The 27,708-nt window shown below is 45.8% G+C and overlaps 1 long non-coding RNA gene across 1 annotated transcript; it reads right to left on the bottom strand.

Moving 5' to 3' along the window:
- LOC147003800 (uncharacterized) lies at window positions 1–27,708 on the bottom strand. The gene is made up of 3 exons (XR_015047562.1): window positions 27,505–27,708; window positions 22,826–22,952; window positions 1–1,279 (listed from the first exon to the last, which is right to left on the bottom strand). It is a non-coding gene; the product is annotated as an uncharacterized LOC147003800 (long non-coding RNA).

The following is a 27,708-nucleotide window of genomic DNA, read 5'->3' on the forward strand; positions in this document are numbered from 1 at the left end:
TGTCTGGTGTTTGGTCACAGCAACAAGAGAAGTGGTTGACTCTGTCTTGCATTTGAAGTTCCAACTATGGAGTGCTGCCTGTTAATCTTCATCTTGTTATAAATACTTCCTGTATTTCAACAGTTGTGTTCTAACTATCCAATTGTCTTAGGAGCATGTGTACGATAATGACCTGTTGAGAAATGGGTTGTGAACAACTTCAGTCAAAATTGCTGTAATTATCATTTGTTTATAGTGTATAATGTTCCAGACACATTACATACATGTTGCTAAAATTCCTTCCCTGAGGATGGGCTGTAAACACCACCTACCCCTTCCCTAAGAACCTCAACCCAAACCAAAATAGATTCCACCCAAGTTCATCCTAGAAACCAATGACTTTGTTAGGCTTATTACATAGCAATGGGTGAGGTGTTACAGGTAGTCATATGGGTAGCCTTAAGCCACACCGGATGATCTGTACCCAGTATGGCTGATAACTTCCCTGAGGCTACATAGATGGAGCTCCCTGCCCTAGTCCTTTTCTCATCTATATTCTCCAGCCTCTCTGTATTAATCAGGGATCTCTAAAGAAACAGAACTGATAGAAAGAATATTACACTAAAGGTAATTTATTAGAGTGGCTAACGGGCTGTCGTCTGTCTAGTCCAACAATGAATATCTATTGCTCCAAAAAAAAAAAAAAGGCCATAAATTTAGTAGTTATTCGGTCCACATGGCTGGATATCTTAGATAGTCTTCAGTCATGAAGAAGTAGGTTCTAACACCAGTGAAAGAATGCCACAGCAGCAGACTAGATGAACTTGCCAGTAAGAGTGAGGACAAGCAGGCAAAAATCAAAACTTTCCTTATTTCGTGTCCTTTTATGCGGGATGCCATCAGAAGGTGTAGCCCAGATTTAGAGTGAGTCTTCTGACCTCAGATGATTTGATCATGAAAATTTCTCAACACCTAGCTGCTTGGGATTCAGTTGATTCTAGATGTCTTCAAGTTGACAACCAAGATTAGCCATCACAGACTCCTTGAGGCTTTGTACAATTAGATTTTCATACAGCTGGCTTGGAGGGGTGCCTGGATACTCATGTGAAGGTCCCATGATGCACTGTGCCCCTTATATAAAAGTAGGTCACAGTTAACATGGTCAGCTATGATTATCTCTTGCAAACAGATCTGATGAAGATAAAGGCAGTTTGGCTCTGAGGACGTCTCTTCATAGACATGCCAAGAAGACATTTACAGAAGAAATCATTTGCCTGAGGATGCAACAGCACAGTTCTCACTGCAAGAGAAATAAGAGAGAATGTGTTTAGAGCCAGATATGTGTGACCATGTCCTAGGAGCATGGGTTTAAGTTGCTCCAAATGACATTCCAAACAGACTTGACCTGTTCATAGTCAAAGAACAAAGACAGTCAATGCATTCACCACACATATTAGGAACATTAGGTGGTCTGGTTAATGGAAGCAATAGGTCTGTTAATAACTTATTTAATTAGTACACACCAAAGGTTTGACCTGATAGTCAAAAGGTCAGGTTATAAAGGAGGCTAAAAACAGCTCTCTACAATCTTGGCTTCTGATCTGTATCATTCCCACTCACTCCAGTTGCAAAGTTCTAATCAGTTTACAGAATCCTCAACTCTGGCATAGCTTTTCCAGGACACTTCAGTTATGTGCCCAAACACACACACACACACACACACACACACACACACACACACACACACACACACACACTTTTAAGAATGAGAGTAGCACCTGAACTGTGGCTAACATCAAAGACTGGTCCTCTGCCTGGCTTTCCTTTAATTCTGTACAATATGCCTACATGCTCAGAGATCTGTCTGCCTTTTCTCCTGTAGGAGTTAAATGCATGGACAGTGGTGTTCTCAGCCAAGCTTACACTGTTCCATATCATAAATGAGTAAGTGAGCAGTTATCTGCAAGAATGCCCAATTGGGAGCAGGGGAAAGGGGGGCCCTTTTTCCTGCACATGAATAGGAAGCAGGCAGCAGTGTGTTTTCACCAGAGAAGTCCCCTTAGAGCTGCTTAAAAGAAACAAAGATGAAAGGGATTTCTTGAACCCTTTACAAAGAGGGGGCCTCTGAGCATTCCCTTACAGAGAGCAGAGACCCATCTTTCAAGTGACATTGTTTAGACAGTGCCTCACCTCTGTGGAAGGGGTCCTGGGGTTGAACTTACTTTGAAAGGTTCTCACCACTGCATGATCCTTAAATCATGGCAGAGGATACAGATTGATGTCAGTATGGGGCAGAGGAGTATATCGAGAGGGGTAGGGGTTTGGGCCAGTTTATCTATCAACCCCATCTTTCTGCCTCCGGGCTGTTTACAAGACCCTCCATCTGGGCTGCCTCAAGTAACCTTGCTCTTTCTTTAGGAGAAAGCATTGTTTTTCTTATACCAACATACACCTAAAACGTGAAATGAGGAAGAAAAGATTTCTGTTAGGTGAATCCAGTACCAACAACAACAACAAAAAGTAACTGCTTTCCCTTGAGTCTCTCCAAGACATTTTCCTGTCACTTTCTCCCATACTGCTTATATAAGTTTATCTTAAACAAATAAATACAGCAGGAGGTAAGTCTTAGGCTACCACCAGGGGTGAGAACCACCAGTGCAAAACACAAGAGTGACAACCAATGTGGATGACAGACACAGATTAAAATAATCTCTAATGCCAAACACCAAGGGCCTGCCCAGGGAATCTCTTAGGGAAGATAATTGTTCTTTCCCTTCAAGATCTTACTCATGAATCATGGAAGATGTAGATATTTCATTGAGTGGCATCCAAGTCTGAGAATATGCCATACTGGAATTTAGAAATTTAACCTGTCTGTATAGTGCCTACAAATAAACCAACTGGTTAACCTCATTGCTGCTGACACATCTGATCTTGACTCTGTCCTCAGTACTAACCATTCTTCTACTCACCGATCTTATACCACACCTTTCAAGAGTGTGCCTAGGAAGTACATGGACACTTTTACATGACCTTGAAGAAAGTAGCTGAAGGGAGATCTACTGCCTGCCTCAAGAGAAATGAGATTCTTACATATCCCAAAACTTCTGTGTCCCTGATCACAGATCTAAATCCATGGCTTTCATCATGGGCCAGTTTATCTATCAACCCCATCTTTCTGCCTCCGGGCTGTTTACAAGACCCTCCATCTGGGCTGCCTCAAGTAACCTTGCTCTTTCTTTAGGAGAAAGCATTGTTTTTCTTATACCAACATACACCTAAAACGTGAAATGAGGAAGAAAAGATTTCTGTTAGGTGAATCCAGTACCAACAACAACAACAAAAAGTAACTGCTTTCCCTTGAGTCTCTCCAAGACATTTTCCTGTCACCTTCTCCCATACTGCTTATATAAGTTTATCTTAAACAAATAAATACAGCAGGAGGTAAGTCTTAGGCTACCACCAGGGGTGAGAACCACCAGTGCAAAACACAAGAGTGACAACCAATGTGGATGACAGACACAGATTAAAATAATCTCTAATGCCAAACACCAAGGGCCTGCCCAGGGAATCGGAATATTATGTCGGTGTTTAGGGAAATAGCAGTGTTGTAAATCCTTTAGTATAACAGGAGTCCATCTCTCTGAGGACATCTTGCTTCTAGATAACAATCAGTATGGGTAAATGGAAGTTCACTGTAGTAACAGCCCTGGTCCTGCCTCACATGCCAGTAGGCAGTTTCACTCCTAAAGTAGGTGATAATCTGTGTTCCAGGTTCCATCAGGCATTCTTCATAACTTCCTTCTGCAAGAGCCTTAGGCAGCAGGAGGCAAGATGTATTGAACCCTCCATGTATTTCCTTGGTTGGAAGACCTTTGGATTAGTTGAAAGGGTAGTTTGATGACTAAAAAGGTGTGTTTATCTACTCTCAATCCTAACTGGAACCAGTTGCTAGCAAAGCAGAGGGGGGAGTTCAGGCTTGGTAAAGATGTGAATTTAATTCACACTACTCCACGGTTCATCTTCCTACTTCCTGGATGAGAGCACTGAGGGCCAGACAGAGGACGTCCCCTGCCTGACTGAGTGTGGAGACTGAGCTTCCACACGAGGACAGCCTGGGTCCTGCTTTCCTTGGCTGACTACTCCCTGCATATCTGTGGGAAGCAGGCCTTTCTACCCCAAGGGTGCCAGCTGATGGGTTATATTCCACAGGGTGTCTCAACTTGGTGTCCTCCATTTAAATGCCACAAACTAGCAGGAATCTGTGCTCAGCAAATGAATTCCAATTATCTTACACAATCAGTGTTGAAAGTCTTTCATAGCAGAACCCTTCACCCATGTAGTTTGAGGAACATCTGGTTCAAAGAGACACAGGATATCAATCATCTATGGACATCTGATAAAGCCACAGGGATACCACCCTGGGAACCACCTGCTGCCAGACCTCAAGTTTTCTGATCTTCAAGACTCCCCCCTCTAAAAGATACCACCACTAAAGGTTAAGCAGGTAACAGGGGCCACCATTACAGCCAGAGCACTTGGATTAGAGATATTTTCAATGCAAAATAACTTATAATAATAATAATAGAACAAATTTAAAAACTTAAAATTGGCGTTTGAGCTAGCATCAGAGGTTTCTTGAGACCCACAGCACTGCTAGGGCAGATGGGAGGAGTTTGTGAGGGGAAAGAGGCAGCCACTTTATGTATTAAATCTCAGGGGTGTTTGGTTGTTTCTGTTTGTTTGGTTGGTTAGGGTTTTTTTTTCTTTTTTCTTTTTTTAAACATTTATTTAGTGCGTGCTTGCCTATGAGTGTGCGCACACTCTTGTATGAAGTTGAGAAGTTTCACTGGTGCCCACTCCATTTGGTCTCCCAAAGTTGTACTAGAGGCATGCCATCCCCATCTGCCCTTGTTTAGTTTTGAGACAGGGTCTCAAGTATCCCAGGATGGCTTGAGAAGCGATTCTCCTTAAATTCCTGATCATCTTGCCTTGTGCTCTTGCACATGCATGTGCGTGTACACACACAGATACTAAAGCAGTCACACATGCTCTCACATTCGCACTCACTACATACACACTACATATACCACACAGACAGATACTAACAAACGAACACACGCTTTCATACACACACACATTAAAAACAATAAACAAAACACTAACTGGCTTTCTGTTATTGGAATGATTCAAGTACATGAGCCCAGTCTTTCCCTTGGGTCACTCCTTTGCTCTGCTACCTGGGGCTCATCACTCCCACCCCCACAGGTCCCTTGTCACATGACATTTTATAGGAAGGGGACAGAGCTGCTCTTCTCCTTGCAAGATGTTCTGTTTAAAGACCCTCAAGTTTCAGAGCTACTACATTGATGTCCCCTTCTGTTCTCACGACCTCAGCCTTGCAGACTCAGGCCTCAGTGAGAGAGGACCCGGTGGCCAGTACCAGGCCAAGGCCTTGAGGAGTGTAGCTCTCCCTCTGGTGACTAAATCCTATAACGAGATCATGCTTGTCTTCCTGGCTCCTTCTACAGGGGGTTTCCCAGGGAGCACCTGCTTGCTGGGAGATACTCAAGGGTTAGGGTGTGGTCACCTCCTACAGAGAGCTTAAACATTAGTGGAACTGACTCAGTCTGCCTCTTATTATTGTCCTGGACATGCGTCACTAAAAAGGTCAATAATAGAACAGACCCCTCCCCAAGACCGAATTTACGTAGCCCCAAATTGCTGATTACTGTTTATTAATTTAATTATATGGATTTTAATTGGATCTGTAATTACCTTTTCATTGCTCACAGTCAGTAGAATTATAACTAGCATGGCAGTTGACTTAGACCCTACTGTGATACAACTCTATGCCCAGTCTCTCATCCTGTCCCCAAAGACAAGGATAAATAAGTAGCAATATCCAAGAGTCCACCCCTGGCCTTCACCCTGGCTCCTCCCACCAAGCATCCCTGTATGTCCACGGTGAGTTTCTGAGGAACCCACTTTGAATTACTTTCTTCCTGGCATGGTCCAGTCCTCACGCCTTGGGCTATCTACTCTGCCATTTCCATGGTTGATTGGAAAGGAGCAGAGCTAGAGTCACTTCCATTCTGATTTCCTCGGTGAGCCCAAGCATTTTTAACTGTTGAGAGCTAAGGCACAGAAACAGAAGCCATGGGATAGGGCAGGGCTCACTTAGGTTCTAACGGGGAAACCTGGGCCTGTCTTTACTAATGGTGCTTATCTTTCAAATGGTTGTTTTAAAACTAAAGAACATGCCAAGAAGACTCTTGTTACCAAGTGGCGGTGGTGGTGGTGGCACATTTCTCTAATCCCAGCACTCGGGAGGCAGATATAGGAGGATCTCTGAGTTCAAGGCCAGCCAGGTCTACAAAGTGAGTTCCAGGACAGCCAGGGCTATACAGAGAAACCCTGTCTTGAAAAAACAAAAACAAACAAACAAACAAACAAAAACAAAAAACAAAACAAAACAAAAAAAAACCTACTGAGATATAAAGGGAAGTAGAAGGAAGGCATGAATACATAGGTCAAATACACAAAAATACTGAAGGCCAAATGTATTCTTAATCAAGTCAAATGTGGTGTCAGAAGACTGAGGGGACTACAGCTCACTAATAAGGTGCTTGCTAGTGTGTGGACACACACACACACACACACACACAGAGAGAGAGAGAGAGAGAGAGAGAGAGAGAGAGAGAGAGAGAGAATGAATTTCTTTCAGCGAAATCTTGCTGGCATATGCAATAGTGGTCTGGGTTTGTTGACTGATTATGGGATGGATACCCAAGTGGGATAGTCTCTGGATGGTCCATCCTTTCTGATATAGCTGTCTCGTGTGAGGCTATGCCAGTGCCTGGCAAACACAGGAGTGGATGCTCACAGTCATCTATTGGATGGAACACAGGGCCCCCAATGGAGGAGCTAGAGAAAGTACCCAAGGAGCTGAAGGGGTCTGCAACCCTATAGGGGGAACAACAATATGAACTAACCAGTACCCCCCAGAACTCGTGTCTCTAGCTGCATATGTAGCAGAAGATGGCCTAGTTGGCCATCATTGGGAAGAGAGGCCCCCTGGTCTTGCACACTTTATATACCCCAGTACAGGGTAATGCCAGGGCCAAGAAGTGGGAGTGGGTGGGTAGGGGAGCAGGGCGGAGGGAGGGTACAGGGAACTTTCGAGATAGCATTTGAAATGTAAATAAAGAAAATATCTAATAAAAAAATTTAAAAAAGAGTGAATGAATGAATTCCAATAGTGGACTTCTTTTAAATCTCTGTGTTTCAGTGCTGGGGGCCTGGAACCCAGGGCCTGGGGCATGCTGGGTGAGAATTCTTCCATTGAGCCATACCCCTAATCCCCCAGTGGCAGACCCAGCTCCACCATGGCAGATACAGTTCACTCAGAAGCTCTCTATATACCCCGTGTTCTGGTTTGAATGTGAAATGTTCCCACATAGGCTCACGTGTTTGACTCCTAGGACCCTAGCGGGTTGTGCTGCTATGGAAGGTTGTGGTGCATTGGGAAGTAAAACCTCCCTGGAAGCAGTGGGCCCTGGGGAGGCCAGCCTGGACGTTTTACAGCCTGACCCACTTCCTGTCTGCTCTCTGCTTCCTGGCTGTAGATGCAGTGTGGCCTCGTGCTGCTGTTGCTATGGTTTCCCATCATGGTGGACCATATCTTTTCTTAAGCCAGATGCCAAGATGAATCCTTGGTTTCCCAAGTTGCTCTAGTCCGGCGTTTTGCCATAGCAGCAAGTAACTGGCACACCCACCTATCTATTACTACTGGCATTTAAAAAAACTATCTCAGTCCCATGAGGAGGGGAGGTAACGTATATGGAGCCATCATAGACATCCTGCTCTCAAAAGTGTCTGGACACTCCCATCTCCCACCACATCGCACCCCAGCCCCTCATCCCCACCCTTCCACCCCCTCCCCATGCTGGCACATCAGATATTGCACTGGGCCCCAGAGAAGGCAACAGGGTTAATGTAGGGATAAGCTCGGGCTGTCCTCATTCTCTCGAACTGAGCAAGACAGTTAACTGCCTTTTAACCAGCTACAAGGCCAATGCTGTTTCCAAAACGCATCTATTAAAATGAGGAGTTGACTGGGAGGAAGCACACACTTACAAAGTCCTAGTTGATAAACAGAAAATCCATTTATGTTATTATACACTTAGGAGATGAGCCCTGACCTGCTGGGCTCAAACGAGTAATTGTAAAGAAACCGACTCCTAATGGAGGCCAGCCCCAGCTCCAGCGCCATCCCGGCACTTACAGGGCCTCCTCGTGGCTCCGGAACGTGTTATAAGGTGCACTTGCCTGATTTATTTAATAAAAGTAATTCCTGCTCATTATTCCCCTTATTATCACTGGTGGTAATGACAGGATGTTTGAACATGTTGCTCTTGCTCTGGGGTTGGCCAGGGGGGTTAGTTTTCACCCTCCTGATGGTTGACTCATCTAATGACGGAGACTGTGGAACCATGTGGAGTGGACAGGAACAGTGCCTTCAGGACAGGGGAGTAGGGCGTTAGGGCTGCAGGCATGTCCCATCCACATTGACCTCAGACCTCAGCAGCACAGTCTTCTCGGTTATCCTGAGGTGTGGGGCCAGAGAACACAGAGGGAGCATGCTTCCACCAGGGTTACCATCTGTGCTTCTGAACTTGTCCCTGGTATTACAAAGATCCCAGATATCCAGTGAGCTCCACAGTGGCTTCTTCCTCAGACGTTTGAAGAGACCAGTTGACGGACCCAGCCCCAACAAATAGAGAAGGCAAATTTCTGATTTAGGGTATTGTCACAGAGAGAGGCAAAGTTAGTGAGAGTCCTGGATGTTGGAAGATAACGCTCTCTCCATGAGAACATGGCTTTGAGCCTTCTTGATCTAAATGCTGTGATGAGGGATAGGGAAGCGGCTTGGTGGTAGAACACTAGGCTAGCATTGTACAAGGCTCTGGGCTCCATTCTCAGCAAAAGCTGGATGGATGGATGGATGGATGGATGGATGGATGGATGGATGGATGGATGGATGGATAACTGTACAGTACCCAAGAGCGGACAGCCAACTCTCTCACCGGAAACAGCTCTCCTGGCTTCTCTGATAGACACCTAAGCAATTGACCTTGTTTTGGAGAAAAGGGCCCAACAGTTGACTGAGTTGGAGAAAAGTTGACTCTATCCTTGGCCTTGTTTTGCACCTCATGCTGCTACTTACAGTGGGTCCTGTGAGTTGACTTTTCCTCATCTGTAGGGGCACGCACACTACCAAACACAGGGTCTTGAGAGGACAGGCTAGTGCAGAGCTTTGTGTTAAACTTCTAACATAAGCTACTCATTCAGCTACAGGTGGTAACTCCCATAGTGCTGCACCCAGTCACACTTCCTGCCATTGCATTCCTCATTACTGTCCCATTCAGGTGGGACAGAGGCTGTTGGTGTCCTTTGCTCCTGAGAAATTCTCCTTTCCACATTCTAATGATCAGAATAGGAGTGAACTGGCACCAGGTGTGGTGGTGGACATCTTTGGTCCCAGCACTCAGGAGACAGACGCAGGTTGATCTTGCAACCAGCCTGGTCTATATAGCAAGTTCTGGGCCAGCAACCCTGTCTTCTTTAAAAAGAAATAAAAAAGGTGTGCACTGGAATATTCTTGCTTATTTCCTTTCAATGAACTGAAAGATCGGTCTGAGCAAAATATGATTTCACTGGTATCTAATAATGGCACAGAAAATAAGCATAATTAATCCCATTAGGTGGTGAAACCAAGGCTCAGAAGCTGAAGAAATTACTGAAAACCACACAATGAGCCAAAACTCTTACTCAGGTTGTTCTGAATGGGTAGCCCCCTAGACTTTTGCTCATCGTCATGTTGGTGAACAATACGATTCTCTCTGGTGTACGGGCCTTATAACTAGGCACAGCATGGATGCTTTTTACAGTTTATAAAGCATGCATAAACCCTCCCTAACCTCACACAGCATTACCACCTGCATCACTAAGCAGTACTGTCATCGCCATCAATTTGTCCTTGAGGAAACTGACATTTGAAAGGCTGCATGACCTTCCCGAGGTCATGGTTGCTGTATTTATTACCTTAATAGCTCCTACATGTTAGGGACTTGGTTCCCCAGGGATGCATTGTTAGGAGGAGGTGGAGCCATTAAGAGGTGAAGCCTGGTTGAAGGATTTTAAGTCCACGGGGTATGTCCTTGGAGGGCTTCGGAACCCTTCAGGCCCACCCTGTCTTTCATTCCTTGACTCTATCTAGGGTAAGCAGGTTTGTTGTATCACATATAACTATTGATATGCTGCCTCACCAGTCATGGAAACTCTGAAACCATAACCCCAAATCTCTCTCTGCTCTGTGACTTGATTGTCTCAGGTATTGATCACAGTGATAGGAAGTTGCCTGGCTTAGTTTTCATGGTCAACTTGATATATCCTGAAGTCACCTGGGATAAGTGAAGAGTTGTTTCAGTTAGATTGACACGTGGTTATCTCTATAGAGTATTGTTTTGATTGATGACTGATATGGGAGGGCTCAGCTCACTATGGGCAGCACCGTTCCTAGGCTGATGTGTCTGGGATACATAAGAAAGCTAGCTGAGGGCCTGGAGAGTTGGCTGCAGACCACTTGTTGCTCTTGTAGAAGACCCAGGATAAGTTCCTAGCGCACACATGGGAGCTTATAACTACCATTTTCTAATTTTTTAAAAATTATAAATATGCTTTAATCACAACTATCCCTAACTCAAGCTCCAGGGGATGCAACACCCTCTTCTGACCTCTGCAAACTAGAACATTGGCTCATGCATTATGCCATTAGGTAAAGCCCAGATCAGCATGGCTCCACATAAAGTCGCTGTTGCTTTATTGTGATGTCATGGTGTTGATGCTATAGCCCTGGCTAACCTGAAGTTTGTTACATAGCCCAGGATTTCCAGAAAATTAAAATGATTCTCCTGCCTCAGCCCCCCAAAGCACTGGTATTATACATAGAAACCACCACGTCCAGCTTCCAAGTGCTATTCTATCATTAAATTTCCTGAACGTATAAAAATTGTATGGGTACTTTGTACTAAACCTACTTGCTCTAGCCAATGATCCTCACCCACTCTCCTCAAAGCTTTCCTCTTAGTCCTGTTGTCTCCAGCTCTCAGAGTCTTGCTCAAAGTTGCTCCTTCCCCAGTGAACACCATCTTTTCAACCTTCAAGGTGTCCTTCAGCTTCATCTTTACCTGTAGAATCTTGGCAGTCCAAAAGCAGGCGATGTGAGCCTTGCATTTTATAGGGTTCTATTTTATCACCCCACTTTAAAACTCAGTCATCCATAAAGGGTTGGGGAGACCATGTACAGAAGAGAACACAGTTGGGCGAGGAGAGTCCATGGAAGTGAGAGACCTTTGGTTTCACAGCAGAAAGGATAAAGCTGTGAATCCCTCTTCATGCACTTGAAGATCCGAGCCTGGTGTGGCCACCCATCAGTAAGTCCCTCTGGGGTTGAATGTGGAGGGTTCCACCTTGCTGGCTTAGGCCCCTTGACTCTCAGGGCATTAAAGTTATGGAGCTTGATCCCCATTGTATACGACAACATCTCTCTGCTTTATTGTTTCCCATTTAACTTGTACCTCCTTCATCACAGAAGTTTTGGGGATGGAACCCAAGGCCTCATGTATGTCAGGTAAACACTCTCCCACTGAACTACACCCCAGCCCAGAAACCAGGCTTTCTATTTCTTAATAGAACCCCCATTGAGCACAACCCAATGCTGTTAGTAAATATTTTATGGACAGATGGATGTTTGAACAAATGAATGAATGAATAAAGAGTGTGTGTTCAATTGCTGCTTGTGGAATTTATGGAAGACAATTTAATGGGTCTTATAATGACCATTTATTGAGAGTCTGCTCTGATCTAGTCAGCCCTCATGCACCACGGCAGCCTTGCAGGGTGGGTGTCATTATCCCTAATTGAGAGCTAAGGAAACTGAGGCTCTTGGTGGTTAAGGCGTTTGCCCAAGGTCAAGTATTCAGTCAGCGGCAGAGCCAGATCCAAGTCCTTTTCACTTCCAATTACATGTTAGAGACAAAGAAAAGGACTCCTCTACATTGTGGGAAATACAGGCTATACCTGCTCTCTGTGGACCTCAGCTTTGAGTGAGCAGGTGGAGGGAGTCCTTACCTTCCTTCACAGGTCTTCTCTTGTCTCCCCTCTTCTCAAGGAACTTTGGACATGCCCTATTCATTTAACTCACTAGCGAGGTGGGTAGGCCAGTGAGCAAAGTCCTCTCGGTGGGTCAGCAGTGGTTTAGTCAAAAGTCAGCTTGGCAAATAGAATAAGCTATCTGTAGGACCTGGGTGTTGATGGCAGCATTTAGGGAGCCTGCCTGGGCCCGAGCAGAGGGAGGAGGCCCCTGAGATGCCTTCGATTTCTACCAGACACTGCCGCAGATAGGCAGAAGAATGATGCCCTTTGTGGTCTCTTTGGACCAACAAGACTCTGTGATCATAGAGGAATGTGGGGATGGGTGCCAGCTTCCCACCGAGGGCGCGTAATGACAACGTCTCTCTTGGGCAATTTTTAGTTGATGAAAATATGATGCTGCTTTAAAGAGGTTTCAAGAGCCTGGGGCAAAAGATGCTTTGATAGCAGAGGAAGAGGTGCTCAAAGGCTCACACCTCCCTATCTCCTTGAAGTCCCGGCCCCTTCGAGCCAAAAGGAAAGCCTTCAGAGCAATTCCTACTTCACGGAGAGAAAACTAACATCTCGGAGACTAAGAATGCAGGGTTTAGTCTATATTTGTTTTGATATGGGATTGCCCTGAGTACAAGAAGTATCAAGAATTCAGTCACGTGGAATCTCCACCTTGCATTGTAATTCAGTTGAGAGAGCCATTTTATTTGTTTGTTTTTCCTTTTTTTCTTTTTCTTTTTCTGCCACCTGATGCTGGTTATGGGAGGCCTGTGACTCTGGTGCTAGCAACGGTAGCACTCATCCGGCTCCCCATTCTCAACTCCTTGAGCTCTGAGGCCCAGAGACTGTAGAATCAAGTGGTGAAAGACCACTTCTATCCTGGGGAGAGCAGTGATATCAGAAACGCCTTCTGCTTCAGGCAGACTAGTTATAGAGGCTCAGTTCTAAACACCAGGGTCTAGAACTCTGCAAGCCAAGATGTCTTTAGAATCTAAGCTAGGCTCAAAGCATTAGACATAAATGCACTTGGGGTTTCCTTTGACCCAAGCAGGAAGCAGGGGAGCGGGGAGCAGGGGAGCGGGGAGCAGGGGAGCAGGGGAGCAGGGGAGCAGGGGAGCAGGGGAGCAGGGGAGCAGGGGAGCAGGGGAGCAGGGGAGCAGGGGAGCAGGGGAGCAGGGAATATCTGCCTCTTTACTCAGATCTTGCAATGTATGCTTAAGAGACAGACAATTGCAATGATGTAACAATATACCATGGTATATACCATGACATGTTGAGGGCTTTGCTTCTGATTACTGATCCAATTGGCCACACCATCCATGTCCCTAGAGACAGGCATTGATGCAAGCCTACGGGGATCATTTGGCTGACCCCTAATAAAGACAGGGCCAGGAACCAGGATACCTAAGGACTCTGGTTAATTCAAGCTTATCTTTTGCCCCATCTACTCTCAGCCACCATACTCTTTTTAGGGTGTGGGGAGCTCTCTCTGTAGACCAGGCTGGCCTTCATCTCAGAGATTTGCCTACTTCTGCCTCCCAAGTGCTGGGATTATGCATCCACATCACCAACTGACCTCCACACTCTTAAGATGATTTTTTTCTGAACTCTCTGAAAGATCTCAAACATCATGGCCTGGGCAGGTTTAACTTCTTAAGACTAGAAGGTCTGTGCACATACTTAGATTCATCCCCTGTCCTCAGGGGTGGCTACATCTGGAGCCCTCCAGGTCACTCAGCTACCTTCTTGTCTCTATATCCACATCTGGAAGGCCGTTGTGAGTTCTCTAGTCAAACTAACCAACCATCTCCAAGTCTCCTCACATCCCATGATATCCCATCCTGTGGTAGCTTGGGAATACCACAGGTACGGACTTAGCGGCTCACATTTGCTACCTTGGTTTAGAAGGCTCAAAAAGATCAGGGTCTTTGGATTCAAGACGAGTCATTTCTCCCGGTCTCTTGGAGATATCCCTGTTCAAGTCCACCAGCCCTGTTGGTGTGTTCTGCTCTTCCAACAGTCACTTGTAAGGACTTAGTGAGTTCTCTGAGCACCTTCCATTTCCTCCAATGACATCTGTTCATTTCAAGGAAGGACAGAAGTTAGACCCTAGCCTTTCTTTCTTGATGCCTGCCACTGAGCCTAGCAAATAGTGACAATCCTAACAGCAGAGTTAGGAGTATCTACTCTGTCCCAGGCACTTTCAAAGGAATACATTAGTTTGTCTCAACAAGAATCCAAAATGAAAAGGGGAAAACCCAAGTCTGACTCTGGCTTCATGTAACACCATGCCAACTTTCTCTCTTAGGCACGTTCCCTCCAGGAGTCCACCTGCCATCATTTGATGCCGCCAAGGTGCTTCATCAGCATAAAGAAGATGCCCACACCACATTGTCTGTAAGTTTATCTTCTGAGGCTTGAACTAAACAAACAATTGTTTTCTTTATACAGACCTAGCCTCAAGTATTTCCAGCAGGAACAGAAAACAGATGGTTGCATGAGCATCTTCAAAGTGGATGGTTGCAACCATTTTATGAATTCTAAGTGATAGGTGTGTGGTCCTACACTTTGATATTTGGTTGCTGAAGTCATTTTAATTATTATTTATGTGTATGTTTTTGCCTACATGTTAATCTGTGCACCATATGCATGCCTAATACCTGAAGAGGCCAGAAGGTTTCAGAAAGCCTCGAACTGGGGTTATAGATGAGTGCTAGGAATTGAACCTTGGTCTTCTGGAAGATCAGCCAGTGTTAATCACTAAGCTGTCTCACCTCTCCAGGTCCTTGACCAGATTTTGTAGTCTTCTAGTTGACTGAATGCATGGTCACCAGTGAGTTTGAGCATCTCTGTGTGTGGAATGTCTGACAGGTCTTATTTCTACTTTTCTTAAGGTTCATGTTGTTTTTCTTACTGATTACTGGCAATTACACATATTTCAAGTGAATTCATTTTCAACTACTGCACCAGTTTCCTTTAAAAATATATTTTTTAAGTTCCTTAACAGCTCCAAGATTAGCATTTTGTATGTGTGGTGCTGAGAATATGCAAGACAGGCAATCTGCAGGCTAAACTGTTTCCAACTCTGAGAAATACTTCCCTGTAGATTTAGAGTTTTCTTTGTATGGGTGTGTTTACACCCCCCCACACACACATATGTGCAAGAGCAAATGTGTGTATGTATGCTCATGTGTGAATATATGCATTTACCCACAATGTGTGTACATGCACACGAAGGCCAGAGGCCAACCTTAGGCATTCTTCTAAGATATCATCCACCTTGTCTTTTAGGAGTTTCATTCATGGCCCGCCACTCACCCACGAGGCGGGCTGGCTGACCATTGGGCCCGGGCACCCTTCAGTTTCCTTCTCCTTTGTGCTGTAAGTACAAGTTCACACCACCAGTTTCTAGGGCTGCAACTCATATATTCATGCTTGAGTGGCAAGCACTTTCCCAGCTGAGCCATCCTCCAGCCTTTAACACTTAAATGAGTGAGTGTAGTTGCTTATCTGTGTGTGGTGTGTGGAGGGAATAGGTGTCCTCTCTCTTGAACAGACAACAGATCTCTCCAGCTTCACTTAACGTGTGGTCCCTCCTCCTGTAAACCATGGCACCTTGTCACTCCTCCCCATTCCAGGTGCATGGAGAGCTGTTTGTTCCCTGTCTTCCTTGATTGGTCCATGTGTTCCTGTAGTGACATCCCCACACTGTCTGAACCTCTCAATGGGTGTGACAATGGCCTTTACAGCTTCTACTTCCCCTGCAACCCAGCAAGAACACTGTTCCCCTCCAAAATGCTTTTGCTAGGTTTCCTTTCTCCTCATCCTACCCAACCTAGGTTGCCACTCATACTTTCTCTCTGGCTGAAGATCTGTTTGTTTTTTGAAAGAGCCTCATGTAGCCCATGCTGACCTTAGACTATGTATTGAAGACTAGATTTGAACTCATCATTATTATTAAGTTTATGAGTATGAATGTTCATCTCCATGTATATGCATGCCCCACAGCATGTCTGATACCCATGGAGGTCAGAGAGAGCACTGGATCTCCAAGAACTTGAGTTTCAGACTATTGTAAACTATCATGCAGGGGCTTAAACAGAACCTGTGCGAGAGCAACAAGCCATCTTAGGCACTGAGTCATCTCTCCAGCCCCAGGCCTTGAACTCTTGATTCTGCTGCCTTGACCTCCCCACTGCTGGGATGCCAGGCGTACACTGCCTTGCTTGGCCACATTCTAATGCTTGTCACACTCAGTCTACACACAAAAGGCATTGGCAGGCTGTGAACTTGATCTCATTGGGTGACATTCCTTGCCCTCTGTTCACTCTCCAGAGGCTGGGGCCCAGGATGTCTATGCCTGTGTCCCTAACACCTGGGACTGTCACCAACGACTTCCATCTCCCTTGGATGCGCTCAGTGTGTCCCAGCTATGTAGAGTCTCCTTCTGTAGTCTCATTACAACCCACGACACATTACAACAGAAATGGGGAAGCCACAAACCCCAGGGCAGTCCTGACTAACTGACCCAGTGGCAATGTCTGGAGTTAAGGAACATTCCTCAAAGGGGTTTATAGATACACAATGAGAAATAGTTCTCTGAGTGATACTAAAGTTAAAGGCCGAGTGACTTTTATCAGGAACCAAGGTGTCTTAAAGTTAATGACAGATTGGGACCCAGGGCATGAGACAGTCTTTAGACAGAGGGTCCCAGTTGCGTGGAGGGACTACAGCACTCAGGGCAGGGTAGGGGATAACCAGTGAAAACCATTCAATGTCTTGAAAAAACGAAAGAGTTTCTAGGAACAGTGGTGTCTGACCTTCAATGTGTAGATTTTTTTTCCTTCCCTGTCCCACCAGCCAGTTATCCCAACCTTTGGGAAAGTCTGGTGAGCAGAATAGCCTGTGTTAGTGATGCTCTAGGGTGGGGGGTGGGGGCAGTTCTGAACTCCAGAGGAGAAACAGCTGCTGAGGCACTGATGGGATGGGGAACAGAGCAAAATGTAAGAGTCAAGCCTTCTGTAAGGGCAAAATTTAGGAGACAAATGTGGCCGTGAGAATAGAGAGCCCCGGAGATCCCTGGGAAGCACTGGTAGGGCTTGGCTCTGGGATGATGTTCAGCCTGGGTCAGTTGGCTATGAAGGCTAAGGGGACAAAGGAAAGCCAGAAAGTGGCACCAGAGGAGCTGCCACAGATAGAGTGGTTACAAGCATATATGATCTCCTTGAGTATGGTCTGAGCCCTGACAGGACATAGTTGCTTTTTGAGAAGTGCAGAGGTAGCTGAGACAGCTGTGCTGAGAGCTCCAGGGTTAACTGATGGTTCCCAGTTCCCACTGGCCGAGCTGCAGGTCCTTCTCTGATGCAGGGAACAGCTGGCATCAGAGGGATGCTAAGACCTAGCTTTCTTCTGCTCTCTGGTTTTTCCAATGGTACAAAGATAGGGTCACCTAAGAGCATCGGTCAAGCCAAGTGGAGGCTGCACTGATGGACAGATGGGGGACAAGGAGCCAGCCTCTGTGGGGCACCAAAGCCTCATCTCTTCCAGTCGCTTCCTTCAGCAATTTAAAAAATTGTAGCAATACATGCATCTTCACCATTTCACCACCTAAAAATGTTTGTGTGTTGTGCGTGTATGTGTACATGTGGGGGGGGGTGCTTGCTATGCACATATGTATGCATGTACGTGTTGGCCAGAGGTAAACTTGGAGAGTCTTCCTTAATGCCTCTCCACCAATGGCACAGGGTATCTTTGCCTGTGTTTATCGATCACCTGTATATCCTCTTTGCCAAGCCCCATTTGCTTTTATTTATTATTGTGTATTTGGTGATGGAGGCAGTGCATGTGCGTGGCATACTGAGAGACGTTAGGGGACAGCTTTGTGGAGTCCATACCCTCCTCCCACCTTTATGTGGCTTCTCCAGATTGAACTCAGAGAGTCAGGATTATGTGGCAAGGGCTTCTACCCTCTGAGCCAACTTATGGCCCATTGGCAAGTGTTTGATAGGGTTGTCCGTTTGCTGTTGGGTGGTGGGTGTTCTAGATATTAAATCTTTATGGGATGTATAATTTGCTGATTACCACCCCAATTCTCTGTGTGTGTGTGTTTTAATTTCTAAAAAAAAAAAAAAGATTTTAAAGTATGTGTTTAGATATGTGACTATGTCCAGGTACCTTATGGATGACAAAAGAGGGTGCAAGAATTCCCAGAGCTGATGTTACAGGTAGCTGTGAGCTGCCTGATGCAGATGCTGGGAACCAAACTTGGGTCCTCTGCAAGAGCACAAATAGGTCAGCAAGCCGGCTCTTCATCACCAAGCAGGCTCTCCAGCCCTGAGTGTGGCTCTGCTCTGTATTTTCATCCTCTTGAAAATGTGTTTTGAGCCATGTAAGCTTTTAAATTTTATGTATTCAATTTAAAAATTATGTTTCCAGGGCTAAAAATCACTGCCAAAAGCAATGTCATGGAATGTCCTTTGATGTTTTCTCAGAAAGGTGTTGGGAATGGTGTGTGTGTGTATGTGTGTGTGTGTGTGTGTGTGTGTGTGTGTGTTCACTTTTATGTTGTGGTTGCCTGGGTCCCTGTGAATCCACAGGAAGGTTAGTGAGAGATTTCCTATTTTAGAATTGTTCCAGGCTTTCTAGTGCTCACCTCTGAATTTCATTGGGCAATATTTTCTTATAAACAGTATTGTCTCCCAGCCATGAATGCGGTCTGCCTTCTGTTTGTTTATGTCTTCTTTAGCAGTGGGCAGTGATACTTTCTAGGTTCTCATGTACAGATTGTTCGGATTCTTAAGTGAACTTATTTTTATATTTCTACTGTTATGGGCTGCTGAATTATATTTTAAGATTATGAATTTTATGGAACAGAACTGGGTTTATCGGGGGGGTTGTTTGTTTCGTTTTAGTTGATTTTTGTATCTTACAACTTTGCTCTGTTTTCTTGTGGACAGTCACACCATATACAGACAGTGATAACTTCATTTTTTTTTTCCTTTTTCTGGGTAGAGCTTCCAATACTATAAAGAGGATATCTGTGTCTTGTTCCAAGTCCTATGAATGAATTTCCTGTTATAGCAGGCATAGGCTTTTCTTTCTACTCTCCCATCAGAAATGGAACTTAAAATCCATCTGGAAATAAATCTGGGGTAAAACTTCAAAATAACAAGGAAATAACCTTAGGTTGTCCCCTTGGGATAATCCTGAGCTACTGGGCCTTGTAGGGATCTTGACAATCATTCCATCTAAATGCTCAGAAGGAGGGGTATGGCTTAGTGGTTAAGAGCACTGACTGCTCTTCCAGAGGACCTGAGTTCAATTCCCAGCAACCACATGGTGGCTCACAACCATCTGTAATGAGATCTGATGCCCTCTTCTGATGTGTGTGATGACAGCAACAATGTACTTGTTCATATAAATAAAATAAGGCATTCTTTAAAATAAGTGAATGAATGAATGAATGAATAAATAAATAAATAAATAAATAAATAAATAAATAAATAAAGGCTCAGAAGGTAATGCCACTTGTTTAAGCTCACAAAGCCAACTGGATAAGAAGGCAGACCCTTCATCAAATGATGTTTGTATTAAAGCACACACACTACATACATACATACATACATACATACATACATACATACATACATACATGTAAAACACTGGACCGTGCAGCTCTGTAGCTGAGAGCAACATGTAAGAAAAGGGGAGGAGTGTAAGACATAGTGACTGACAGAAGTGTTGACTGGTCCTCAGGACTTACCTCAGCACGTCACAGTCTGGTGAGGCTGCCCCCCAAAACAACTGCAGTCAACAAATCTCTATCTGTAAGAGCTTAGTTTCATTCATTCGTTCACTCACTCACTCAGAAAATAAAGACCTACTATGTGTCTGGTACTGGGAACCCAGAGCAGAAGATTGACTCTGGGGCAGCTCACTCCCAACTCTATCCTTGATGACCTTATTTGCTTTTAATTCTCCATGGGATGAAGCTGGACATAAAAAATGGGGATGGCAGAAGTCAGCTGAGGCCATGGATCCTGGCTAAAGGCAGACCATGTAAAGACAAAGGATGGGAGTTCATGGTGACTCTGGGGAATCCTTCAGGGAGGAAAGAAAGCCTTTAATGTTGAAGTCTCCCTGAAGGATAATGATGAGTTCTGCACAGTGGCAGGGAGGCCTGGGGAAGCCCATGACTTCATCCCCACCAAGGAAGTATTAGAGGTTCTTCTCAGTCCTGCCTGGAAAACGGACTTATTTTTGAGAAAGGCCTGATATGGACCAAAGGGGAAGAAAACCAGGCCAAGTGCAGAGTTCAGCCCTCTGAGATGAGCACAGAGTCTCGGGCTTGCAGAAGGCCAATCCATATCACCTACAGTTTTGGGTCACTATGACTGGGTCACCCCACTCTGCCTGCCTCTGATTCCTACTTTCTACCCCCAGCCTCAGGCTTGGAAGAGACTCTACAACCTGAGGTTCAAGGGAGGGCCAGAAGGAGAAGGCAGAACACCTGGGTTTTAGCTTTATTGCTTTTCTTAGCTTACTTTATGTTCCTGGGGTAAGGAGGACACTTTATAGTTCTTGCCCTTTGGGAAAGACTGAAAGTGAAATTAGTTATGATGCTTCATTGTGTTTACGGCTAGGCTGTGCTTTGGTATCTATCAGGGTATCTCCAGAGACTATTGGTCCAGGGGTTGTGTGATCATTAGGAAAGTCTCAACACAGATGTAGGTGGTACCATCCCGGATGGTGCCAGCAGGAGGGGAAGGGCATGCTCACCTGCATCCCAAGCCTGATTCTCCTGGAGCGACCTTTTTGTACCTGCCTTGGCTCCTAGACGCTACACTCCAGCTTCATCAGCCTTTGAACGTGATCCAGTACCAGTGACTCTCTGGAGAGCTCCTAAGCCTTCAGCCTTAGTCTGGGGTGGCAATTCTGGGTTCCTTCTGTTCTCAGGATTCCAGCTTCCCAACCAGAACAGCTGGCTTTCTCCAGCCTGCAGACAGTGTGTGGGGACAGCCCAGACTCTGTGAAAGTTGGCCTCAGAAAGACTCTTTACTCTGCTCAAAACAGTCCCATTCCCCTACGACAGTGGTTCCCAGCCTTCCCAAAGCTTTATAGCCCATTATAATTCCTCCCCATGGTGCTATGACCCCTAATCATAAAATCATGTTTGTTGCTACCTCAGAACTGTAATTTTGCTACCGTTATGAATCATAAGATAAACATCTCTCTTGGGCATTGGTCTTGGGCAACCCCTGTGAGAGGCCATTTGAACCTCACCTCCACCAAAGGTTGAGAACCCTTGCTCTAGAGCATGGAACTGAGAGAAAACTCTACACTAGCCATCAAAACCCCAAATCTCAGTGGATTTGTGTGAGGGAAAATTCTCATCCATTTCAAATCCACCTGATGCTAGGGGGTTGTTCCCCAACAAAGACAAAGAAATGTGCTTAGCTAGGGGCATGTTAAATTCTGGGGCCCTTTGTAATATCCAAATGGAAATATCCAGAAGAAAAATGGAAAATATGAATCTGGACTTGGGAGAACATTAGATTGGACACTCTGATGGCTAATCTTTCTGTTTTGTTTTTTGTTTTTAAAAAGACAGGGTTTCTCTGTGTGACAGTCCTGGCTGTCCTGGAACTCACTCTGTAGACCAAGCTGGCCTTGAACTCAGAGATCTGTCTTCCTCTGCCTTCCTAGTGCTTCCTAGTGTGTGCGCCACACTCCTGGCTCTGGTGGTTAATCATGATTTATACTCGGCAAGATTTAGGGTCGCTCAGGAGATACCTCTGACTGTGTCTGTGGTGGGGTTTCCAGTGAGGTTTAACGGAGGAGGGAAGACCTGCCCTGCATACAGGCAGTGCCAATCCATAGGCTGAAGTCAGAAAAGAAAAAATAAGTTAAAAAAGGGAGAAAGTCAGTTGATAACCATCATTGTCTCAGCTTCCTGACTACAAATGCCATTGGACCAGACGCTTCTTTGGTTTCTGGTTTGGTTTGGTTTGGTTTGGTTTGGTTTGGTTTGGTTTGGTTTGGTTTGGTTTGGTTTTTCTAAGACAGGGTTTCTCTGAATAGCCCTGGCTGTCCTGGAACTCACTTTGTAGACCAGGCTGGCCTCGAATTCAGAAATCCCCTGCCTTTGGCTCCCAAGTGCTAGGATCATAGGCCCAGCTTAATGGTTATTGTTTTGTTTGGTTTTGTTTTGTTTGTTTGTTTGTTTGTTTTGTTTTGTTTTTTTTGGTTTTTGGAGACAGGGTTTCTCTGTATAGTTCTGGCTGTCCTGGAACTCACTTTGTAGACCAGGCTGGCCTCGAACTCAGAAATCCACCTGCCTCTGCCTCCCAAGTACTGGGATTAAAGGCGTGCGCCACCACGCCCGGCGTTTTGTTTGTTTTTTGTTTTTTGTTTTTGACCAGACACTTCTTGTTCCCATCTCTGTGCCTTCCCCACCAGGACAGACGATATTTCTTCAAACCATGAACCAGAATAAACCCTCCTCTCTGACACTGATTTTACCAGGTGTTTTATCACCGTAATGAGAAAAGGTAACCAACAGCGTGTCCAAGACCCAGACAACATTGGGGTCACACATACATATACTTACATGTACTTACATGTGCTAGCATGTGCTTACCTGTGCTTACTGTGGGCGTATCTGCTGAGGCAGCTGAATCCAGCACAAATGCATAAATCTGGATTAGTCTGGGATAATTACAGACAATATCATTTTCCTCCATTGTTCAAGCACTGGACAAGAAGAACTGGAAGAGGTGTTGTACAAAAAAAAAAAAAAAAAAGGACACCATTAATTTTATAAGGAGAGTCTCCTTTCGTCGACTTCTCATGGCTCTGTGAGGAGGCATGACCTGAAATAGTTGCAACCATCTTGTGCCCATGGACAACAAGCCCAAGCTGCTAAAGATGTCAGGAAGGCATGAAGGGAACCAGGTCTCCACTGACACCACCAAGCCTTGTTTAAGCCATTGTCTGCTGCTACGAGTATTCTACTCCAGTCACCACTGTATTAGTTAGTACAATGCTACTATGGTAAAGCACTGGCTAAAAGCAACTTGGGGATAATTTGGCTTTTTGGTTATAGTCTGTTTTCAAGGGAAGCTAAGGCAGGATCTTGGAGGCGGGACCTGAAGCAGAGACTACGGAAGAGCATTTCTTACTGACTTTCTCTCTAGGCTCACACTCAGCTCCCTTTCTTACATCTCCCAGGATTGTCAGGGTCCACCATGGCCATCCTCCCACATCAATCAAGAAAACAGCCCCCCCACCCCAGATTTACTCATGAGCCAATCTGATGGTGGCAATTCTTCAGTCGAGGACCCCTCTTCTTCTCAGGTGACCATAGCTTGTGTCAAGAAGATACAATCTAGCCAGCGCAACCCTCAGTGGTGACCAGTCACCATATAGCAGTGTGTAGAACGTGGCAGAATGTGCCAAGTGAAGAAATAAGCCGCAAAGGAGCCCAACAGTGTGGGGGAGGGGACGAGCAAAGGGAAGGGCTCCAGACTGAGAGAGAATCAGAACTGAGTGTGTCAGGCGGGGAAGAGAATGGAGCGGGTTAGCAAGAAAGCAGAATAAAGTGGTAGTTAAAAAAAAAAAAGACGGATGAGCTCTGCAGGAGTGGAGTGCTGCATGGGCCACGTGTGATTTGACAGCCTTCATCACCAGCCCCTTGTGCACCCCCCCCCCATGCTTGTAAGGATGACCTTAGTGTCCAGGGGTCTGGTGAGTGCAGAGAAGGTGGCCCATTGTCAGACTGACCCAGTTCCAGGCACCTGGTTCTGCCCCTATCTTCGGCAGACAGGCCATGAAACAACTCCCTTTATCACTCAGAGAAAGTCTCTTTATTGCAGAGCTGGTTCCCAATACGGGGCACAGCCCCCGCTTCCTTCCCTCCCACCGTTCCTTCCTTGCTCCTGGCTGCTCCACTCTGCAGTTTTTACTCTGAGCATCCTCCTTTGATCACAAGGTTCCCTGACTAAGAGGGCCCTTCTTCCTCCTCCTGCCTTCTCTCCCTGCACTTGGAGATAGACACCTCTCCCATGAAGCCTTCCAAGACCTCCCAGGTCTACTACTGGCTGCACTTGGCCTCCTCTCTACTTGACATGAATAGCTGTGTGAGCAGTGAGGAAGAAGTGGTGGAGACACGTGCAGTCCAGGAAGATCAATCCATAAACCCAGTCATAAGCCTACTCCCTAAACAGCACCACGCCCTGAAGAGTTTGTGTGATGGACTGCGGAGGAAGTCATGGTGGGAAGGGGGGCTCTTTCTCTTCCACCCCAGCCCTGCCCCTCTTCCCTTCTCTAATGATTCCAGAGGAAATCACCTTGACAAAGACGGCTAGGTAAGCCCAGACAGTGTCTGTTCCCCATCCTCCCAGGCTGAGCTGTGCACTACCACTCCTGAGTATGGGTGACCTCACAGATCCCACACTCCAGTCTTATTCTGTCACTGTTCCTCCTCCTGGCCTCTGTCCTGGGCTCCAGGCCCAGTGTCTGGCTACTCCATCTTATCTCTCTTTCTCCTCCTCTATCTGTCGTTGTTTCTTTCTCTGTCTGCCCGGCTTGCTTAGAAGCTGTCCTTGTCCTTTCTACCTCTCTTCCACACTCCCGTCTCCTTGACTAAAGGGAAGACCCTGCCAAGAAAGCAGAGGCTTTCCCACAGCTGAGAAGCAACTCTCTTGAACACACCCAACACTGATGAGGCTGCGTGGTACAGTGCTGGACACAGAACCCACACACGGGCTGCAGACAGGGCTGGAACTTGGAAGGAGCAGGCGTCAGGATGCTTGAGTCTCGGACCATCGTCTTAAGCTGGTAGCTTCAATGCTTGGATTGTGCATCCCTAACCGTTTTTTTTTTTAATGGCTAAGGTGAGCATAGTGTCTCATATCTGGACCCCCAGTACTCAGACACAGAGGGTTCAAAGTCAGACTAGTCTATGTAGGGAGTTCACAAGTTCAAGGCCAGCCTGGTCCACATAGGGAGATTCAGGACAGTTGGGGCTATGTGGTGAGACCCTGTCTCAGAAGAGCAAACCAAAACCAAACAGAAAGGCTGAGCACCATCTCAATATATGAATAGCTAGATATTATATTAATTATATTATATATTATATTACATTATATATTATAAAAGCCATTAATGTGGCAGTGTGCTAACTGTCACATTGTTCATTGTCACCTTATAATTACCCTCAAATGCCAACCACAGTGAACACTGCATGTCCCATGCCCTCCACCACAAGCCATCTGAATAATGTTCTGGCCCAGTGGGATTTGAGCAGAAATGGTGCATGAACACTTAAACCTGCCAATCTTCCTCCAGGTTGCCTCTGGAAGCACGAGTGTGGTGACAAGCTACCTTAGACTCTGTAGATAAGGCCAAATCTACCATCAGAGGAAAGGAATGAAAGGAAGGGCTTGAGTCCCTGGGTGACTGAGACACCAAAGACTTCACGGCAGCCTGGTCACCTCCCTCCGGACACTTACATTCTGAGTCCCATTCTTGTCGCTGAGCCTTTAGCTTAGCTTTGCTGTGGTTTTATAAGTGCATGATGTCTTTGGCACCGTGCACACCTAAGTGCTGGTCATGCAAAGGACAACATAGGGCTGTGGAGGTGGCTTAGTGCTTAAAACACTTGCAGGTCTCCAGAACCCACCTAACTGTTGGGCGGCATGGCAGCCTACCTATAACCCCAAGGCTCTGAAGGTGGAAATGAAATCCCCCGGACAAGTTGGTCTGGCAAACTCTGTATTCTATTGAGCAATCTAACCTCAATGAATGAAGTGAAAAACACAGAGGAAGATTGCCAGTATCCACCTTGGGGCTCCATAACACCTGTACACATGAGTATGTGCACTTGACACACATGCAGACATGTACATGCCTAACCTCTCACACATACAAACATGTGTACATGTACATATATCACAGACACACATACACATGAGAGAGATTTATTTAAAACAAAAAGAATGGTATTTTATGACATTTTTTGTTTTGTCATAAGTTTCTGTTTACAAGGTTTTAAAGACAGTCTGGGGGATTCCCGTTCGTCCTGAACCCAATTTTCCCTGTTAATTCTTCATTACTACAGTTCATTGTTATTACTAATGAACCAGTGTCAATACACTAATAACTAGGCCCTTGCCTTAGGGCCATATTCTTTAACTAAATAACCAGACATGGTGGCTCATTCTTGTAACCTCAGAATTTAGGAGGCTGAGGCAGAAGGATTATTGAGAGTTCGAGAATTTTTTTTAACACATCTCAAAAAAAATCAATAAATAATCAATGGAAGTTTGTTCTTCCCCTGCAGTCTCCACACATGTTGGTCACCCCCCACGACACATTTGGAGACCGAGGCATTGACGATCAAGTCCTTTACGAAGGCATAATGGTCTGCAGATAGCACATGGCACAGGAATGAGGGGTCATGAGGGGACATAGGTGAAAGGAGAGTGAACTTCCACATGCCAATCCAAACTATTTCATTCCTGAGCAGGTGAGGGGGATTGGTGCCCCAGGGAAGGGCACAGAAAGGGCTTGCTTGGAAGGGATGCTGGGGAAGGCACACTTACTAAGAGGCATCTGATGGGGAGTCAGTCGGTCTGGCTTGTCTCTGCACACATACCTAATCGAGGATGCCAGGAAAGAGTGAAGACAAGAGGTATGTGTGGCAAGACGTGACTCTAATGAGCTGGGAAGCAGTGTGGAGCAAGGATCGGGGGCAGGGTGAGGGGCCCTCAGCATCTGCTCTGAGATCTGGGTACTTTCCTCGTGTCAGAGACCCTTCTTCTCTTCTCAAAGGCCAGCATTCTGTCTGCTTTGCGGGACTCTGTGTGGGGTTTTCCTTGACGCCTGGGAGCCTGTGAATCTGGAGGATAGCCATCATGCTGGAGAAAACTCAAGAAGTCTTGTCTTACCAGGCCAGGCTGTGCAATCAGAGCTCTCTGGAGAATCCAGACCTTAACCATTCCTCACAGTTCACATCCTGATTCCTAGCAAAGAACAATCCTGGGGTTTCCTGTGGCCCTGTGAGGGAATGCCTATGGCTGTGCAAGTCCTCTGTAACTGGGCTGGATTTCTGACATCACCTTTCCAGCCTCACTGGACTCTCCCTAAGTATTCACCTCACCCTGAACAGCCATAATTTACCCTCATCCAATCCTTCATACGCTAAAGCACTTCCTGTTTCCAACCCTGTGCTCAAATCTTCCTTGGCATAGGCATGTCGCCACCCTCCCTCTCCCCATCTGTACCCTCATGTCCCCCAAGTTTGGAATCAAATTTTACCTTCTACAATCTCTGTTGGCTCCCTCACCATCCACAGGGGTGTGAAGACCATCAGTGTATTCCCACAGCTGACTCCAATGTCACTGCTTGATATAATTGTGTGCCTCAGGGGTCTTCCTGTCATCAGCACCATGGATGTGGACCTCCGTGCTTCCTCTCTCCTTCAGCCAGGATTCACCTGCCACATCTGACCCCTGAGAGGCC

The sequence above is a fragment of the Mus caroli genome, unplaced genomic scaffold (genome assembly GCF_978045245.1).
Source record: "Mus caroli unplaced genomic scaffold, Mus_caroli_1 scaffold_7, whole genome shotgun sequence".
NCBI classification, from domain to species: Eukaryota; Metazoa; Chordata; class Mammalia; order Rodentia; family Muridae; genus Mus; species Mus caroli.